Raw genomic sequence first — 6,614 nt, 5'->3', positions numbered from 1 at the left:
GCAGCACAGATACTTGGTTAATGTCCATTAAACATTTAGTTTGTGGCCAACTTTCATTGGCCAATAGACTTGTTGTTTGTTGTTTATCTCCTCAGCTCTACAGAAAATCAGTCACTGAGCTGTGATGTAACCAGCTGTATGAACACAGCAATGTGAAATCTGTTGGACCTGGAATATGAAACTATGATGTTCTGTTAAGCTCATTGACATTTAAAATAAGTGTCTTTTACGCAAGTTTTGATGTCATACTTTTAAACTCATTAAGTTTTTTTCAGCCAGTGTTAGTTCTCACAAAACTCTCCTTTTCTTGCTGTTGACATCACTCAATCCTGTGAAGCAGTGAAGGGTGAGTTTGGTGTGGATGACCTTTGACTTACACAGAGGTCACATGTCCCCAGAGGCCAAGAATGGAACAGACAGGAGGCCACTTGTCATTTTGGCAGCAAAAGTTCACAGCATATATTCAGTCTGACAACAAAACACAACTTTTCCCCTCATTTGGTGCCATTGTTTTCTTGCTTTTGATTGGACTCGACTTCTCAACCATTCACATGTGTCTTGACTGAAAAGAGGACTGAGGAGAGGACAGCTTGCTGTATTTACTGGCTGATGGCTGCTGCTACCTTGCTGGTGTGGAACAGTCCAGTGCGATTGCTAGTTCCATCTACTTACTTGTTGCATGTGGATTCATAAAGCATTTTGTGTGCTATGTGATTGCAGACATTTTTTTTACAGTTATATTACAGTTTTTTGCAATTCACCCATACACATCCAAATAGCGGGAAGCACTTATTGCCAAAATCTTACAATTGCTGAAAATAAATATTGATGTGTTGCACCTATTTATCCGATGACCAGGCTCGAGTAAGATACATCTTCATTATAGTCACTTTTACTCTATAGCTGCAAAGTCAATCAAACGTATAAGCTCTGGTTAACCTGCAAAACAGGGTCAACCCGGGTAAATCCAAGTGTGACCCTCCTGTTTGCAGGGGTGTAGATAAAAGCCTGAGCTGCATAGATGGCAAGGTCAGTGCTGTCAGTCAGGCAAAGGGAGCTGAGCCTCGATCTTTAACCTCTGTCTTGGACTCTAGTCACATGTCTTCATAAGCTGAGGTCTGCCCTAAAAGATTTACTCTTGTCTGCAGACACTGGCATTTAGAAGATTTAGAATTTTTGTTCACTTGGAGAATTAATAAATTAATCGTCGATGGGTCAAGGGTTTAGATATTACCTCTTAGCTCGACGGGTTAAGAAGTTACGAAACATGTTATTGTCAGTGCTTTGCATCTTTGTGAATCAAAGAGACCACTGACCACTTTCGGTATTACTCATGTTCAAATAAAATTAAACCCCCAAAGCTTCTCACTGATTCTTTCCTTACTGGTTTCTGTGAACCGTTCCACTGAAGCAGATGGATTTTAGTACCTTGTTCAAGTGAATTAATTTTCGCTTTCTAAATGTCCTCTAAACCTTTGGATTTTATGATGCAGGTCTGTTTGGAGCAGAAATTACGTACCACAGCCTCCGCGGCATAACTAATCTAATGTCTGGGTGGTCCGGGGCATCACTGGTAGGAAGTGACCGGCAGCTAACGTCAAAGTTCAAATCAAGCAGTTAAGTCAAGCCACGGGGCTCAAACTGAACAATGAACAAAACCAAAGTCCCGCACAGATCCTCATAATGTGTCCGTTCTCGGTTGAAACTTTTCTTTCCTCCTGGTCTTTGAGTCAGGATATGGCCAAGTCAAGCAGTAAAACAGCACCACTGTGCCCAGTGAGTTAAGTCTAAGCCCCATTCATAAACTCCCAGCTCCAGTGAGATCTACACAGTCATATGATAGGAGCCTCCTCTCTCTCTTTGCAACTGTGGAAATACAGATAAGGTGCGTAAAGACGGTGCACGATCACTCCTGCGTACACAGAGCTCAGATATTAACAGGTGTCAGCTTGGTGCTGCTGCGGTGCCACTGTTAACCTCTGTCATCCTCTACAGGCCGGTGCTATCCACCCACACCAATCTCATCTTCATGCAGCTAAAACCCATAGAGCAGGCTGCAGCTTCAATAAGAAGGATGGGAGGTCTTGCACTTTGCAGGCCAGCCATCCTGTCGACTGCTGCCATCGTTTATGATGGCACCACAACCTAACTGGTAATAATTTTTAGTTGCATATATGTAAGAGGATTGTAAAAGGTTAAACAAACACTTAAACCATTGTTAAAACACAGTTTATACACCTTGGTTGTGTGTTTTTCCTGATTCCGCCCACATATTTAAACTCTCTGTGGTTTTTATGAAGGCCATTGATGTCATTTGGTTCTTTACTGCTCCTGGCTGATGTAACGACAGTCGTTTGAGTCAGTCCACTTGGCCTCAGGTGACTCCAACGACCCTAACAACTGTCGGTCCAAAAGCCAGAAGCACTAACGAACCAATGAAGCCTCTTGAGTCAAACATACTTCTGATCCATTCATTCTACAACGTTGTTTGCCAAAGGCTATTTTATATGTCCAATTCATTACATTGCTGAGGAAAACATACTTTCTACACCAATACTTTTGACAGCTTTATTTGCAAATTACTTTACACAATACAAGCCATTGTTTAAGATTAAACCAGCTCTTGTTCCACAGTCACTATATGTAAGTATTGGTACGTACGACTAAAGATTATACTGTAACTCTGGAGCCTCTATGCAGGATGTAGCTGGCTGTAATCTAAAACATAATATTATTTTGGATTTTACTAACGGAAAAGTGGGACTCCAAGTCATTGAATCATTGTCTTGTCAATAAAAAAATGATAGAAAACTTGATGTCACCATCTTGAATAAAACCTTAGTTCTCAATTTCCCTTGGTCACTGTACTTTGCAATAAATTAAAGGTTTTGTTACGGCACTCCTATAAAAGTCAAACTTTACTGGCTTCTTCTCTGATTCTTTGCGATAGGCTTTCCCATGTTGAGTGTGGTTTCCTCCGCATGTCATATTTTCACCTCCCTGCTGCCTGGTCATTTTATCAGGCAACACAAACAGTCTGAGGCAAGAAGCCAAGAGGCCGTCAGCTTCTTCCTGGTGACCATAAAACAGTATAGATGTCGAGGCTCATGCTGAAACATGACATCCTGCTGTGAATAATGTGCTAATTAGATTTGGCCTGTGGTTGTTGCCGTAATCAAATCTATCCGGTGCTGCGGGGCCGAGAGGCTGTAACCCGATCTGAAATCCCAAGTATGCACTTGGACCGTCTCTCCAATCTGTTTCCTCTCAAGTCCTGGCACGCTGCGCTATCTGTCCACCTCAAGAGTGTGTGTGTGTGTGTGTGTGTGTGTGTGTGTGTGTGTGTGTGTGTGTGTGTGTGTGTGTGTGTGTGTGTGTGTGTGAGGGAGAGAGGAAGGATATAGGTCTGCATGTGCGTTTTTATTATTATGAACACATGGGACTGTGAAACTACTCGTTCCTCATTTTATTCTTCTTTCCTACTGTGCTTGACTCGGCCCTTTTCTATTTTAAAGTCCATAGCTGAACATTTTTTATTCTATCCTCCACATGGCTTTACTCTATTCAACCATTTTATTTTCGACTCTGTTATGTTCTATTAGACTTTACTTTGAATATTACACACTTACAAATGTTCACAACAGCATAGACAATTTGTGTGAGGTGTGCCATACAGTCTGTCAGAACTACATAGAACATATAGCCGTATAGACCAGGCTCAATGTAGAGGCCTCCTCTTGATTGCAGACTGTATCCCAGAGTCCAGCTGACTGTGCTGTAGATCCACCTGTTCCTTGTGCTCAGAGCTGCTTCCTGGTCCGGATGTGGGAACATGAGAATATAGATGACTCCACAAGCAAAACAAGTGACGTTTTTTTTATTTACCGGAAGACTCTGTCTTATCATCCTCCTGATGGGTTTTGTGGTGGAATTTGGCAGAGCTGAAACTATGAAAAGTGTTGATCTGCCTTAAATATCCTAGAACAAACGCTGTGCTCGCTTCTTGTGTTATGGTTGGCTTCACTTTCTAGTGTTTTTCTGTTAAATGTGGTTTCAGGTTTCGTGCTTGGTGGGCATAAAAAAAGAAAGAAAGAAAAGAAAACAGAGAAAGAGACACAATCCACAAACAACCTCTTTCCTCTGCTGTTGCACCACTGTCAGTGCTGTGGTCTGTGAAAATTACAGTAACGGTAAGATCTCCATTTCCTGTAACTCACCTCATTCATTGTTGTAACAACAGAAAATACAAACGTAAGGTATTTAAGTGTGCTATTTTTAGTCATCTTTCTGTTGCAAGTAGATCTGCAGTCAAATATTAATATTATATATTGTACAGACTCAGATCTACAGTATTTCATATAGATCTATAATGGAACTACATTCAATCATAATCTGGGATGATATTCTTAAACATGTGTAAGGAATTGTACTAATTGCAGGGCAGTGTCCGTTTGCGTGTTTATAAATCAAGAATGCATATCGATCAATATAAATGTACAAGCGCCTCACATATTGTAGGTTTAGGAGGTTCTTGTTATATTGCGTTTGCTTGGTTGTACTAAATCAAACAGACCTGCCCAGTGTGTAATTTCAGATGGCATGCTGACGTTCCAGAATCAGAGGCGTGAAGTGTGACACAGCAGTGTCCTGTCCCGCCGTCACACAGATATTGATTTGGCCAGTGCCAATTTAAAAGTGGAACCACAATGCCCCATTCGTGTTTGTACTGTTAACACAGAACAGTGACGCAGAATAAAGACACAACAACCTTTTACCCAGGCTTTATTAAAAGGGGCTACTAAGAGTAAGAGAGAGAGAGAGAGGGCAAGAGAGAGAGATGTGGGGTGAGGGAGGTGGTGGGAGGAACAGATTATACCGAAAACCACTTCCAGAGGAAGTAGTTTTAATGCTGACAGGCTTCCTGCAGAGGATGTAATGCTAATTTGCCCCCCGAACCCTTGTTAAACACTGCAGAACGTCCGTGGTGAAAGAGGAGAAATGCACCATGAAAACCTATAGGTCCGGGGAGAGGGGGGGAGAGGGGGAGGGAGAGAGGGAGAGAGAGAGAGAGAGAGAGAGAGAGAGAGAGAGAGAGAGAGAGAGAGAGAGAGAGGCGACAGTGCAGAGGAAGGACACAGGAAGCAAACACGGCATGTTTTGTATCCCTCCAATGCCAATGCTGCCGCACTCCTACTCTGCTCTGACCCATCAGAGGGGGGGGGGGGCTGATATCTTGTTTTCAGAGTGGACTGCACAACTCCCCCCCCCCCCCCCCCCCTCCTGCCCCCATCACCTCCACACACACACACACACTTCACCACCCCACCAGATTTTACAGCTGGATGAAGAGCATCAATGGAAGCACTGAGCGAGCGGCCAGACAATGGACACTGCATCGTACAGGCCAGCACGCCAACCCTGGATTTCCTGGCTAACACCACAATAAAAATAAATAAATAAATAACGATTAGACCCTTCCGGCCGCATGACAAAGACTACAACTCTTGTATGAACCAGAAACGTTGGGTAATCTCCCAAATCCGTACAAGTGGTGTTGGTGTCACTTTACGGGTTGAAACGGGCAGTTAGCAGGCAGATACCAGCTCGTTTGTTTTTGGCTGCCATGGTGAATTACTGGAAGGGTCCGACCGCCCCCAGCGCCAGGCAGCTCGGCCAGTCGGACACAACAGGACTTAAAAAAGCAAACAGAGGCAAAGCCAGCGGTGACTTCAAACACGAGCGCCACCCCGACATCAAACGCTCCGAATCAAACCCGATCCTCCCTTTCACTGTCGCATGAGCCCGCACTGAAGCTGTCAGGCCTCGTTAAGGGAAAGATGCCCACCGCCGGCTTGTCTGCGGTCCCGACTGTCGGCCGGCCTGGGCAGCTCTCTGTCTGACATCTCCACCCTGGAACTCACTGTCTGTCTCCGGCTCTCTGTTTGTCTACTCCTCGACACACAACTTGTCCCTGAGGTTTTTCGGGAGAATGGGGTGAAGGGAGCGTAAAGGTCGGCGCGACAGCGAGAGCTGAAGGGCGGAATAAAGGTGTGAGAGGAAGTGGGGAGGATGGAGGGGAGCCAAAGGACGAGGGTAAAGATGCTGCCCACAGTTTGAAACGGAAAGGAGAAGCATGAATCGTGCAACCTGTGGTTTGCTTCATTGCATTAGGCAGATATTGTGTTCATCTTAAACATGTGAACAAGACTGAAGGCCGGCGCATGCTTCTGCGTTTTCAGGGGCCCGCAAGCGTAAGAGCCCTTCCGGGCCCTTTAAGTACTTACAATTTTTCTAACTAGACGGCAAAGCTCCGCAAGCGTCACGAAGCCGGCAAGGCTGTGATTGGTCTGCTAACTACATCATTTCCGAAGTCGCATTTCCGGTTCATGCCCGATAATACCGGCGGAAACCACGGAAGATTTAGAAGAACTAATATGGACCAAATAGAAGAGCACTTCCGAAACTATGACCACTAGTATAACCCGTCACTGACCGGCGGATTTGACCGCCAGGAAAAGGCTCTGAGGAGCCGCCGCGGCGATGTACATGAACGGCTCTTCTTCGTGCCACACGTGAAGAAGAGCCGACTTCGACAAAAAACATTAGTCCGTCTA

This window comes from Limanda limanda, chromosome 14 (assembly GCF_963576545.1).
Source record: "Limanda limanda chromosome 14, fLimLim1.1, whole genome shotgun sequence".
Taxonomy (NCBI): Eukaryota; Metazoa; Chordata; class Actinopteri; order Pleuronectiformes; family Pleuronectidae; genus Limanda; species Limanda limanda.
This window is presented reverse-complemented; position numbering follows the sequence as displayed.